The 14,607-nt window shown below is 43.0% G+C and overlaps 1 protein-coding gene across 1 annotated transcript in view; it reads right to left on the bottom strand.

The window, feature by feature from the left end:
* Nucleotides 1-13,837, bottom strand: part of Ropn1 (rhophilin associated tail protein 1) — a 29,856-nt gene extending 16,019 nt beyond the window's left edge. Inside the window, exon 1 of the mRNA XM_041673373.1 lies at nucleotides 13,643-13,837. The gene's annotated coding sequence lies outside the window, so the exon portion shown is untranslated. The remainder of the gene's footprint in view (nucleotides 1-13,642) is intronic.
* Between the last annotated feature and the right edge of the window lie 770 nt (nucleotides 13,838-14,607).

Raw genomic sequence — 14,607 nt, 5'->3', positions numbered from 1 at the left:
CTAATAAGACAGTTGAGAAGAATCCATGCTGATCTCTAAACACAATGAAAGGAAATAGCCTTAAGTGGGTCAGTGAAAGACAGAAATCTGATGTAAACTCTAGGGACAGTCAAAGCTGAGAAAGCCTGCACAGACACAGAACCGTGGAAGGTGAAGAGACACAAACCACCAATCAACCAGATTGAGATGTTGGATTAGATGTCACTATGGCTAAGAGAGACTTCAAGGCAAACCACATATAGTCTATGGATACTGCCTTCACAGGACCATTCTGAGTCTGGAGATACATCACCATGGGGGACTCTCACGGTGCCCAGGAGAAAGCAGGGCATTGTTTGGGATCCTCTAAATTATATAAATATAATAATAATGATCAGGGGTGATAAGCACCAGTCCAGAATTGGCAGTACACCACCATAGGGGAGTCTCACAGTGCTCAGGGGAAAGTAGAGAGTTCATTGCTTGGGATCCTCTCAGTATTGTAATAATGACTAGGGGTGAGAAATACCAATTCAGAATTGGTAATTTCCCTGGTTGGAGTGGGAGACGATGTCGTCAGGGGTTTCTATTGCTGGGAAGAGGCACCATGACCACGGCAACTCTTACAAAGGAAGACATTTCATGGAGGTGGCTGCTTACAGTTTCAGAGGTTCGGTCCATTATCATCATGGCGAGGAACATGGGGCATACAGGCAGACATGGTGCTGGCTACATTTTGATCAGAGGCAACAGGAACTAGACTGTGCCATTGGGCAGTATCTTGAGCAAAGGAGACCTCAAAACCTACCCTCAAAGTGATACACGTCCTCCAACAAGGCCATCCATACCTACTTCAACAAAGTTACACCTCCTACTAGTGCCACTCCGGATGAGCTCATGGGGGGGGCAATTACATCCCAGCTCCCACATACCTATATTTATATTACACACTTTATTTTTTATGCATAAGCTGTGCTTTCCAAAGCTACTATTGCAAGTCATTTTTGTTTTGTTTTGAGTCAAGGTGTCATGTAGCTCAGGCTGGCCCTGAACACACTTTGTAGTGAGAATGCCTTTAAACACATGATTATCCTGCTTCCGCCTCCAATTGCTGGGTTTACAGATATCAGCCACCAAGCGCAGCCTTGTAGATTGGTTTGGATGACTTATTTTATTTAACAAACAACAGTGCCTTAGATTGCTTATTTGTGTGTCTGAATTTATTCTGATAAAAATGTAGCATGAGATTTACCATTTTATTTGTTTTCAGTGTACAGCATTACATATATACACATTTCTCTATAGTCAACACACACACACACACACACACACACACACACACACATCCATTTTCAGAGCTATCTCATGATCTCCGATGGAAACTCTAGGGTTGGACAGAAAGGCTCAGTCCTCCTTTGTCTCTGCCACTAACGACAGCTCTGCCTTCTCATCCCGTGAATTTTACTTCCTTTAGGAGCCTTATGTACAGGGGCCATACACATTTGTCCTTCTGGATCTGGTAGATTTTGTTTAGTATAATGTCTTTCTGCTTCATGCATGGTGCAGCATGTGCCAAAACCTCCATCCTTTTTAGGCGTGCACAATGTTCCATAAACACACAGCCCTTTTTGGTTGCTTTGCTTATGCATTCATCTGTCATTGGGCATTTATAATAGGCTGATGGCATCTTTCGGCTATTTTAATAATCCTGCTTTGAACACGAGTGCATACATATCTAGCTTTTCCCGGCTTTCGTTGTTTTGGGTGAATAACCAGAGGTAGAATTGCTGGGCCACATGGTGAGTTCAACCAAAGTTTTTGAGGAGCCGAGTTTTCCACAGTGAATGCACCATTTACTGTCTTAAAATATTTTAATGGGATCTTAAGAAAAAAGGTGTGGGGGACATGTGGGGGCATGGAATGCAGGGTCTCATGCATGCTAGCAAGCACTGCCCTACTGAGGTATATCTGCAGATCACCAAACTGAACACAGCACTCCTCATCTTCTGTCCAGGGGCCTCAAAGCCCTTCAGTCAGGTCTTGGTCCTTTGAATCTCACTAAATCCCATTGATAGTTCCTTTGATGGGTGTCTCCTGTTCATCCCTCTCTATCTCTGCCCCTCTGTCTCTGGCACTGCCCTTCCTCACCCACCATATCCTCATTTCAGGTCATTCTCTGGTCCATCCTACCAAGGTCACATTCATCTTCCTGACTGCTTTTTGTAGACCAGAAAGCCCTGCTTACAAAGCAGCAATCAGACCCAGACCGTTGAAGTTCTCCATGATCTCTCTATTTCCTGCCACTATTGCTAGCACTGTCTGCTGCGCCCACTGCCTAAGGGATTACACTTGCAGAGGGTAACACCTATGTTTCTCCTTTTCCCTTGGGAAATTACTGCCGCTCTAATGGCCTCCCTTTCTTTCTTCTATTCCAACCCTACGCAACCCCAGAATTCACCTTGAGACCATCCGGAACTTTCCTAGAGAACCTGGGTAGTAGCAAGTATTGTTGACATTTTGTATCCAATCCTGCCCTGTCTCTTACTCAGGGAAGCAGCGCTCCTTGCCTTGGCTGTCCAGGATGGAGAGCAGGTGTGCACAGAGAGAGAGGGTTGTAAACAGTCTACAGTGATGCGAACTTTACAGCCATTTACAAGCAGACAGTAGTTGAAATTATATTTGGATGCTGTTTGGCGCAGTCAGTAAACTTCCAGATTTCAGTACCTTTTTTTTTTTTTTGTGCTTAACCTTTTATGCATAACACCTGCCAACAGGCACACATAAAGGGCTTTCCCCGTTAAATACGACAATAAAACAGCCCTGTAAATCTGATTTTTCTCTTAACTGTGATGTATTTGTTATCAGTGTCAATCTTTGTGCATCTGTGTTTCAAAGATTTTTGTAAGTTTATTCTTAAATTTTCACATTAGTTCTTTGTAACAAATATATGCTTCCATAAATCATTATCTGTCTCTAATAATTTACATTTGTTCATTTATGACTAGATCATGCCCTTATTCTAAGCTTTTTGTGCTGGGGAATCAAACTCAGGGTCTTGCCCAGGGTAGATAGGGCTCCACCACTGGCTTCATCTCCGACCTTGGGTTTTGAGACAAGATCTCACTGAATAATCTAGTGCTGTGCACTCAAGAGCCTTCTGCTTCACAGGAGCTGAGATTACAGAGTCATTTTGGTTTTTGATCTTAATCTCAAATCAAACATATAATGGATTTTTAAAAAAATGACTTTTTTGTTTATAGAAATTGCAAATGCTTCCTTCTAAAAACAAAAATGAAAATTAATACAACCAATTCTATAAATAAAATCTAACTTTAACATAATAAAAACTTTAGAATATTTTAATTGTATACCTCTTGAAATAAATAATTATATTGAAGTATTAGCATTTTAATAATTATATTCAATATTTCCTAAATTTCCCCCTTACTTAAATGCTCAAATTTTTAAGTTTCAACTTGACTTTCTTTGAAAATTGATTTGTTGCAGTCAAAAATCTACAGCTTCCATGAATACCTCACAAGAAACCGCAGCCTCTGTGAACACCTCACAGGAAACCCACAGCCTCTGTGAACACCTCACAGGAAACCCACAGCCTCCGTGAACACCTCACACACACTGTTTTCTGCTGTAAAGAATAATTTTGGCTTGGGGTTTTAGTTCAGCATTAGGGCACTTGCCTAGCAGCTGTGAGGCTCTGGGTGGATTTTCTGCTCCAGAAAAGAAAAAAAAAAGAATATTCCTAAGTATTATAAATTTTATTAATTAGCTCAGCATTTTTAAAAGACTAGCAAATCATTCAGTAATTAAAATATAATTCACTTAGGAATATACAGAGCGGGACTATTTTTAATTTGTATTCTCTTCTCTGTTCAATTTTTGTAAGCCTAATAATGCTTGGGAAAGCCAGCAAAAGAGCAAACCTGCCAGGTACACTATGCCAAGGCCTTAAGATACAATCTAACAACACAATGTCCCTTGTGAATGCTATGTATTTATTTACTGTGGGGGGGGGGGGCACAAGTGCCACACAGCACCTGTAGAGGTCAGAGGCCACCTTGCAGGAGTTGGTTCTCCTCTTCCACTGTGCAGGTCCCAAGGACTGAAATCGGGTCCTCAGGTTTGGCGGCAGCAAGTGCTTTTGCCAACTGAACCACCTTTCCAGCCTCCCCCCCCCCCCCCGCATATCAAAATTCTGTTTTTAAAAATTTCACTGTGTGGGTGTAATATTTTGCATTTAATTGTTCAAGAATTTTATGTGTGTGTAATGTGTTTTGATCAAATCTACTCCCGTTCTCTCTCCTCTAATCGCCCCCTTTCCCTCCCAACTGCTTTTGTTAATGGTTTAAGTCTATCAGCGTTTGCTATTTTAGAAATCAAAATTGAATATTTTAATTATATTTAAAACAGAAATAAATCTCTTAGATGTTACTGTAAATAGTACGTTTTTTATGAAAAATAGCTACACTTTTGTGGGGGATGCTTGGGGAGAGCGGCACTGTTTGCTTCTCTCCCACAAAGGCGCGGATGCCTGGCTTAATGAAGATAGTTTCACATCCTATTGGTGTTCTGTCCTGCTTGGAGTCTCTGCTGTGCACTTTCAGAGTGACAGAGGAGGCAGAGAATGATTGTGTTGTCACAAAACAGCTCTGACCACACAGATACCTCCTCCTCCAAAGTCAGGGCCTTTCAGAAGTTTCCAAAACCACGCGAGGAAAAGCGGGGCTTTAGAAAAATGCAGAAGCATTCGTGGCAACTGGACAACTGTAGTTCCCGTCAGCCTGGGGTCAAATAATGAAGGACTAGTCACATAATGACGAAATAAAGCCCAAATGTCTCCCGTAACGCACTCTTGTACCACACTGTCTGACCATGAATGGGACCAAAAGGAGTAAAGGAATAGGAAGAGGACAGTCTGGGACACACTATTGGAACACAGTGGTGACACACCCAGCGTGTACTGAATCATGAGGTTCCCTTATAGAATGATGTGTCTGCATTGGCACAGGAGAGCACTTCCTAAATATAACCCCAGCAGCACAGACACTGAGAGAACCAATTAATAAATGGGACCCCCTGAAACTGAGAAGCTTCTGTAAAGCAAAGGACACAGCCAACAAGAAAAAACAGCAGCCTAGAGAATGGGAAAAGATCTTCACCAACCCCACATCAGACAGAGGTCTGATCTCCAAAATATACAAAGAACTCAAGAAATTGGTCATCAAAAGAACAAATAATCCAATAAAAAAAATGGAATACAGACCTAAACAGAGAGCTCTCAACAGAGAAATCCAAAATGGCTGAGAGACACTTGAGGAAATGCTCAACATCTTTAGCCATCAGAGAAATGCAAATCATATACAGAATGTCAGAATGGCCAAGATAAAAAAACACTGATGACAACTTATGCTGGAGAGGTTGTAGGGTAAAGGAAACACTCTTCAATTGCTGGTGGAAGTGAAAACTAGTACAACTGCTTTGGATATCAGTATGGTGATTTCTCAGAAAATTGGGAAACAACCTTTTGCAAGACCCAGCAATACTACTTTTCAGTATTATACCCAAAGAATGCTCAATTGTACCACAAGGACATGTGCTCAACTATGTTCATAGCAGCATTGTTTATCATAGCCAGAACCTGGAAACAACCTAAATGCCCCTCAACTGAAAAATGGATAAGGAAAATGTGGTACATTTACCCAATAGAGTACTACACAGCAGAAAAAAAATAATGACATCTTGAAATTTGCAGGCAAATGGATGGATCTAGAAAACATCATATTGAGCATGGTAACCCAGGTTTAGAAAGACAAATATCATATGTACTCACTCATAAGTAGCTTTAGACATAAAGAAAAGAAAAACCAGCCTACAGTTAACAATCCCAGAGAACATAGACAGCAAAGAGGGCCCTAAGAGAGACATACATGGATCTAATCTACATGAGAAGTAGAAGAAGACAAGATCTCCTGAATAAATTGGGATCATGGAGACCATGGGAGAGGGTAGTAGAGGAGGGGAGAGGAAGGGAATAGAGTGGAGAAAAATAAAAAAGAATGATATATCTGTAGAGCTAACAGTATTAGTTTAATATACTAGTTAGGACCCCCGAAGAGGCATGTTTGGAGGATGTCAACTATCCTGCCAAAAAAAGTACCAAAATGAACTACACAAGATGCAAGATTTGAAGCAGAGACCTAACAAGATAAGGAAGACTTTCTGGATGTCATTAAATACAGTCTGAGCAGACAGAAAGTTTGATGACAGAAGTTAGGCCTTTTCTTGTGCTGTTTGTTCATTGGTCATGGAACCCCAAGAAGTATGTAAATGGTTTAGGTTGTTCCCATAGGCACCCTGGTCTGCCCATTCACCTGTGGATGTGAATTCCATTTTGAAAGGATATCAATAATAAAGTCCAGGCCACCAGGGTTCCCACCTGTATGTATGTGACTGCGAGCAATGAAGACGTCCTTTGTTGTGTCCCTACCAAGCTACCTACCCAGGGGAGTTTGCTAGACTCATTCCTTTTTCTGGAGATTAGATGACACACATCAGTGATCTTCAGAGAACAACATTAGTTTACTGACTTCCAAAATGGTTAGACAATTTTAATCACTAGCGTGATAAACACCACTTGTAAAATGGTTACTAACACAGTTAAGAGCTTTCAAGGAGAAGTGAGGTCAGAGGTTAGCAGTCCAGTGGGAGTGTTCTCACTCCAAAGACTAGTAAAAATGCATCTCAGTGCATGGATGGTGTCTCTTCACAGCAATAGAAACCGTAACTAAGGAACAAGTTTTTAAAGAGAAGTTCTTGGCGGCTTGACCAAAACCAACGACATTTTGAGGTGGTCATGGGATTCTAAGGCTGTGCAAGTTGAGCAAGGCATCTAGAGACACACACGTGGAAAGAGCTTGGTTGCCATGTCCAGTGGGCCGTGCTGATTCTCTCTAACACTCTAGGGCATAGGTTTGTGCACAGTTAGGCTCCATATAATCGGCAGTCACCTATGACCCAGGTTGTTCTTGAAACCTTGCTCCATAAAACCTAAGTTTTACAATAACGTCCATTTCAGTGAACCCCTACTTTACATCACACCTACTAAGGTAGCTGACTTACTGAGTGCTTCTGCTTAGTACCTGCTCCCCAGGGCCACTAATCAGTTTCTTAGTTCACTGCTAGCCTGTGTCCCACCCAATGACTGTCCCTCATTGCATCAGAGTGAACTTATACCCTCACCCCTTTGCCACCCTCAGTGTGCCTTCCGGTCTCCTGTCCCCTTCTCCAGCATTCAGACACCCAGTTCTTCTCCTTTACAAAGCCCAGTGAACAAGACTGTGGCATTTATCCCTTTGCAGTCTCTGGAAGATGCCATCTGTGTCCTCACCTCTGTCGCACAGCTTCCATTAAGTAAGTCACAGTCTGCACTCCTTTTTAAAAAACTGTTTTTTGATCTCATTACTTCTCAAATGATCTCATTTTCTTCCCTGCCGGACCACGCAGGCTGCCCACAGATTGACTCCCTTCCCTCTGCAGCGTGCTCCTTAGCTTCTTCTAGAAAATCTTCCATCTGATGACTGCCTTGCCACTAATTTCATGGATAAAGGTGAGCAGTCTCCCTCGTTTCTAAATTTAATGGTTCTTCCAGGGACATATTTTCTTCCATCATTCTCTACTGCTTTTTAAATAACGGATTGCTCCCCCAAGAAGCACTTCATTCCACCGGGAATGGTTACTCCAACTTGTTTGTCTGAACTATGTTTAGTTTCTGGGTGCACTTTAGTGTATGCTGCTCTGTGTCTCTTCCATCCCTTTAAAGATATGTTTTCTAAGGGTCTATCCCCTCTCATCTGTGTTTCTCCTTCAGATTGTTCTGGTAGATATTCCACGTGTACTTGAAAAGAAAGTTGAGTTTGTAGTTGCGGAGTGTAATGTTCTATACATCCAGAGGGTTGGCTATGTAGGTCAAATCGTTGACATCCCCACCCTCCACCCCATTTTTATTGGGTTTTAAAAACATATAAAAAATAAATGTAGGTGATGTCAATATTCACAGGAATGCCCTCCCAATACTTGGTTTCTGCTCTTATTCTTTTTTTTATGCATCTTTATATTCTTTACTAATAGTTCAAAAATCCCACACCCCTACCCTAGCAAGAGGTGTTTTTGTCAAAGTTGGTCCACAACATCCAGACTTTAGTAGAGTCATTTAGGCTGAAGAAAAATGATGCCAGAAAGTAATATTGGCCAGAAGGAAAAGAAAATACAGAATAATTACATGGGAAAACAATGGCTTAATATTGATGGTCTAAAAGTTGATGATGTCACCTGCCAACAGTGATAAAAATATATGTAAAAATAAAATAAAAGATGACATTAGTACAAGGGTAAGAACAGAATATTGAGTTAAATTATCATAATTACTTTCACTATTCAAGAAGTAAAATTAAGGGTAGTCTTAATAAATTTAGGATGCAAGGATTTGTGTCCAGGACAGCCCCAAGTTTAAAGAACTATCTTTTCCCATTCTCACAAATAACTAAGATGTTCTGGGTAATCTCATCTGCATCGTATAAAGCTCATTCTTAGCACCTTGAGTAGAACAGAAGTCTTTTGTCAGAGTAGGTCCCAATTTTATGCCCAGATTTTTTTTTTTTGCTATTGTCTCTTTAAGCACATTCTGACAATTGCCATACTCAGAAAAGGCATACTCAGAACACAACCGGCATAACGCAACCATTTCACATTCTTCACCTCACTTAGTCCTTGCAAGAACCGATGGGTAGGTAAGTTCTGATATTAAGAGTTTTCCAATGCCGGGAAACTAAGGCATTTTCTTAGTTTGTCAGATCAACATCCTTAACCACCCAGAAACCCTCAAAAGCCTTCAGTGACTCTTCATTTATTTTCTAATCAGAATGATACTCTATGTGACTTCCCAGATCCCCACAAATTAAAGCCTGGTATGGTGGAACATGCCTGTAATACCAGCACTCAGGAGCAGAAAGAGGGAGATTGCATAGGAGTCTTAGGCCATGCATCCTACTTAGTGAGGTCCTGTCTAAAAAAATTGTTTTAAAACTCTACAATTTATCTTATTTATATTAGCCTTCTTTATTTCTCTAACTTTCTATTATTGAAGCCTGGATCTTTTATCTTGGGCAAAATCCATGTTCAAGCAGATACAGTGTTTGCATGCCAACAGCAATATTGCTAAGAGCAGGCTCACTTGACTGCATCCTTGTTTTTTTGAGTAGTTTTTTTTTTTAATTTTCTCAAGTTCCCAAACTTTCATATTCATCATGCTAGTACCACCTTCTAGAAGCCATAAGTTCCACATTATTTAGCAGCTGGACAGGTACTTCTTTCAATCTATCATGCTTAGTCACACTTGTATTTCAAAAATTTCCTCCCTGTTTACATCAATGGCCCCTAAATATCATTTGTACATAGCTTGTCCACAGACTGTCACATGCTTCCTAAAGCTGTCTAATGTGATTTCCCGATTTTGGGATCTGGTGTCACCTTAGCCTTGTCCTTTCTAAGAATATGATGAAAAAATTTTATCTAGGTATACAATAGAAGTATTTTTTTTTTATTTTATGTGCACATTTGTCTGTGTGAGGATGTTGGAACTGGGATTATAGACAGTTGTAAGCTGCCATGTGGGTTCTGGGAATTGAACCTGGGTCCTCTGGAAGAACAGCCAGTGCTTTTAACCACCAATCCATCTCTCCAGCCCTGATGTAAGTATTTCTAAGTATATGATGGTAGTATTTTTACCTAGGTATACAAAACAAATACTTGTTTTTTCATAAAAAAAACTCACACCATCCCCCCCCCCTTTAGGCATTCTCCCTACTTCTACTATAATTGTAGCAATCTTGATTCAGAGACTTGAAGTGTAGGAATAAAAGTTCTCGGGCAAATGCACAGTAGTCTAAAAGACAAGACCTGAACTGTGCTCCTCTCCCCTTACCATGTATTCTCCATATTTACAACATCATATTGCTCTTTTCTAACATAGCACACACACAGCTACTGTCTTTCATAGCAAGGTGTAGCTAACAGCTCAAATAGCAGATACACTCGTTGGTGAAGGAGCTCTCTTGGCCACTAGAACAGGATTATGGAACTGGGCATAGCTTTAACTTTTGGATCCTGGGAAAGCCATCAACCTAATCCAACTTTGTGTGTTGTCTTGGAATTAGACTAGACACTAGAATATAGAAATAAATAGATCATACACACCGAATTCATGAAGGAATGGAAAGGAGTCCCTCATGGTCAGGGACACCTTGCAAACACAGCCCACTGGATCAATTGATTGGGTCTCATGGGAGCCTGTAGGGGTCTGACATTTTGACTGAGTAGCTTGGTCTTCTCGTGGCACTCCTAACGGTGGAAGTGGGGGTGTCTCTGGCTCTTTTGCCTGCTTGTGGGTCCCTTTCCTCCTACTGGGTTGCTTTATCCAGCCTTGATGTGACAGTATGTGCCTGGTATTACTGTAGCATGTTACACTGTGTTTAGTTGATGTCCCTTGGAGGCTTTCTCTTTTTTGAGAGGAGGCAGCAGAGGGGGTGGATCTGAGGGAGAGTAGAGATGGAAGGGAGAGACTGGGTGAGGGGAGGGAGAAGAAAATGCAGTCAAGATGTAATATAGAGAAGAAAAAAAAAGAATAAGAGTATGGTAAATGTCAAGGAGCCTGCATTAGATAGAACAAAGGAACGGGGACTGAGATATAGGGAGGCCTGGAATGCTTATTACTCTGTTCCCATCCAGCAGAAGAGTCCCCGAGTAGAGGGCAATTGTTCAGTAAACATGTTTGCCATTGAGAGAGAAGAGAGAATTCACAAGAAACAGGAAAAACAAACAGTTTGGAGGTTTTAGAAGCTGGCAAATTTAGTAACTGTAATCATGGTGCTAGCGTAGATGAAAGGGGACCATTGGATCTAAGGCTGGATCTGTTTCAGCTCAAGGTCTGAATGTAAAAACCCTTCTGAGGCTTTGTACGTCAGAGGCAACAGAGAGCTGGGAGGGTGATTTATGGGCCGGGGTCACACAGGCAGATTCTGCTGATACACTGATCATCAAATCATGGCCTCTCAACTCTAAAGCCATCCTTCACTGCCTCAGCCAAAAGGGAAGTAGGTCCTTTAAATGTTTTCCTTCTGCCAGCTGCCATCACGTTGGGCTTTGCCTGTACAGAGCACTGGAGGGACCTACAGGGAGGGGCAACCATTTTTCTTAAAGGTCCAGACAACTTGGGGGTCTCTGGTGTCCCCAGCTCTGGACCCTAAAACACAGCGTCTCTAGCATGTGACTCCTGCTCTATGCCATCTCTCGAGTGCATGTCTGTGGTACCCATAGCTGGCATTTTTTTTGTTTGTGCTATGGTTTAGTAATAAACTCTTAAAGTCTGTATGTTAAAGAACTGGTCCCCAGGGGGTGCTACTGAGAGGAGCTTGAACTTTTGAGATCATGTGATCTTAGGGTCTTCCTTTTCTCTTTTCCTCCTGACTCAGGAGATGAGTGGCTTGATCTGCCACGATTCTCCATCCTTACTTTATGATGGGCTGCTATTGCTAGAGGACAAAATTAATGGGGCCACTTGATCTTGAATTAGACCCACTAGAACTGTGATCCAAAATAAGTCTTGTCTCCTTATAAGTTAATTTCCTCTGGCACTTGGTTATAATGATGGGAAGCTGACTGACTCTTGCTGGCACCTTCTTAGGAAGCTTTGTAGCAGAGTGCTGCCAGAGAGTCATGATCTCATAGTTTCTCTGACACCCTAGAGAGTCAATTCTGTGGGGTGGCATCCTGGAGGTCGGAGGAACTGTGGTCACAAGCCTCTACAACACACTCAGTATTAGTGTTTCCCTGAAGTGGTCTAGCTCAAGGCTGTTCCTCATATTTGTGATCCCTGCATCTTTTGATTCTTCCCTATCTCTTTTTAGCCACTCCTCCATCACTTCAAGCTCATTGCTGTTAATTTTTTTTAATGATGATCCTTCTTGTAAAATTACTTGGTGCTGTTTCTGTTTGAGCCTGAAACACACTGGCCAGTAGCTTCCTGAGTCAACTTTGGAGAGTGGGGTGGGCCCAGATAGGAACCTGGCAGTTCTTTGAGCACAACCAGAGCTTCAAGTCTCTAGAAAGTAGGGAGGGACAGGAAACAGACATTTAGGAGATTGGACATCCAGGAGTTGGTAAGAGGTGTGGAGGAGAGAGGAGTCTAGAGTAACTCCCAGTTTTCAAGGCTGGAAGATGAAGTGGGTGGTGGCATTACCTTTGTAGAAATGTCCAACACAGCAGGAGTGCAGAGAAAAGTCTCCTTACTGTCACTTTCTTTCAGGAGTTCCGTGCACTCTTGAGTCACAGAGCTTTGGAATCTTAAGTTCTTTGTCATCCAGACCCAACTTCTCAGCCTCTGAGCCATATGACCCACTTATTCCCATCCATTTCTTAAAGGAGGGGAATGGTCTATTCCATCTCATGGTTCCACTCTCTCACGGTTCCACTCTTCCAGCGTTTTGCAAAGTTCTTTTCCATTCTTAAAGCTCTTGGTTTGGGTAGGTTTTCTTCAACTATACATTCCAGGGCCCACCTTCACTTCTTACAACTCAATAAATGCCCGATTAAGGGAAACCTTCACGCCTCCCAGAGGAGAACATTGAGCCAACACATACTCGCTAAGTGCTAAAGAATATAGGTTTATCAAGTATCACCTACGGGCCTGTTCTGGGATGTCATTTGGTTTTATTGGTGTGGCCTAAGGGTTCGGTTAATTTGTTCAGTTACAGGAATGAAAGGCTCCACACACCGGAATCTCCGAGTTGTTTGCTATGAACAGTTCTTGGGACACAGGACCAAGCCACTGTGTATCCTTGCTCTTGAGATAGGCAGTGGTGGGCTTGGAACACACAGTGACTCTGGCCTGGAATGTGCTTCCTTCTTTACACAGGCTAATTCTTCCCTTAGAGCTCAGTTTAATTCTTCCCTGACCTCCAAGACAGTTCCACGACACCTTTTCAGTGACACTTAGCTTAAAGATGACAAGATTTGTGTGATTCTTGGATTAACACACTTCTTTATATGTTGTAAAGCCCAGGGCTGGCTTGGCCAGCATTTTGCTCACTGTAGAATCCTAGTGCTGGCCTAATGCCTGGAACTCAGAGTTCAGTAGATATTGGTGAAAGAACGAGTGGGACCAGTTTATAGTGTGTCGGTCACGCCCGTTAGTCCCCACAACTGTCTTTCCAAATGTGTGCTTATGTCTGCATTACAAATGGAAAAGCAGTGGGGGCTAATCAGATTCCACTGTGTTTTCAAGCCACAGTATTAAAAAAATATAATAGTAGTTCTGGGTACACACACACACACACACACACACACACACACAGTTTGGCCAGAAAGCAACACTCCCCCACTTAAAGATTTCTGCGCGCCCTTTCCCTGTTCTGTGGACATGGAAGAGATGGGAATTCAGGTGGGTCCCCTGCAGCGGTGGCCATGGCCATGGCCCCTCCCCTCCTCCTTCCACTCCCCCTCCTCGTCCCCCTCCTCCCACTCCCCCTCCTCCTTCCACTCCCCCTCCTCGTCCCCCTCCTCCCACTCCCCCTCCTCCTTCCACTCCCCCTACCTCAGGTTGGCTCCCAAAGGGGCTATCCCGCTTCAGGTGACTCCTAGCGCCTGCTATCAGGCGAAAGATGTGGGGAGTGCCTGGGACCTTTGGCGGTGGAAGAGCGGCAAGAGCTACTCCGAAAGGGCGGGACCACGAAGGACGCAAGCACCACTCAGGGCTTTATTAGCGGAGTGCCTTGCTGGGCAACCCTACTGCCTGCCCACCAGCGAGCAGGAACATTATGTGACGTCATAGACTCTCCAGCGCCGAGTTTGCGATTGCGTTTGCGGGAGGGAGGATGATAAGGCCTGTGGAGGGGTGGTGGTGGTGGAGAGCCCATAGGATGGGGGAGGAAATTAGGAACCCTGGGCAGACGTGAAGCGGTGGGCCCTAGGCTTGAGTGCTCTGAGAAAGTGGCAGGTGAGGGAGACCCTTGGGGCTCCCAGCCAACATCACAGCACGTTTGTTCATGCCAGGGCATACTGTGAATGCAATTCAGGTATTAACTCAGTCTGTCCGTTCGGCCACTTTTACCTCCACATTCTCAGATGAGACGACTGGGGTGTTCAGCAGCTAGACCCAGATGAGGATTAGCTAGAGACAGGTCTAAGCTAGCTCCAGAATCCTCCCTCCCAACCTCTATTATGCTAAGAAAGGGGGTAGAGCTAATGTGTATAAGAACAGAGGCTGAAACGTTTGGAGGCACAGAGCAAAAAGGAATGTGTATTCTTCCTGCAGATTGTGGTCATATGTGATGGGTGCTTTTACACACACAAGGCAATGACGTCTCTGGGTACCTTCACTATAGGGGATAGCATCAGGCTCAAAGTTTGGGGTAACTTGTTTATGGTTAGCTCCCTGGCAGTAACCCCTAACCCCAAACCCCACTCTGGGTCTTTTGATTTGAAGGTGATTATCATTATTATTATTATTATTTTTAGAGGCAAGCAAAAAGACCCACCATGGTCTGCTACCCCCTTTGT

This window comes from Microtus oregoni, unplaced genomic scaffold (assembly GCF_018167655.1).
Source record: "Microtus oregoni isolate MIOR12 unplaced genomic scaffold, Mior012 000023F_ref0000262, whole genome shotgun sequence".
Taxonomy (NCBI): Eukaryota; Metazoa; Chordata; class Mammalia; order Rodentia; family Cricetidae; genus Microtus; species Microtus oregoni.
This window is presented reverse-complemented; position numbering and strand designations above follow the sequence as displayed.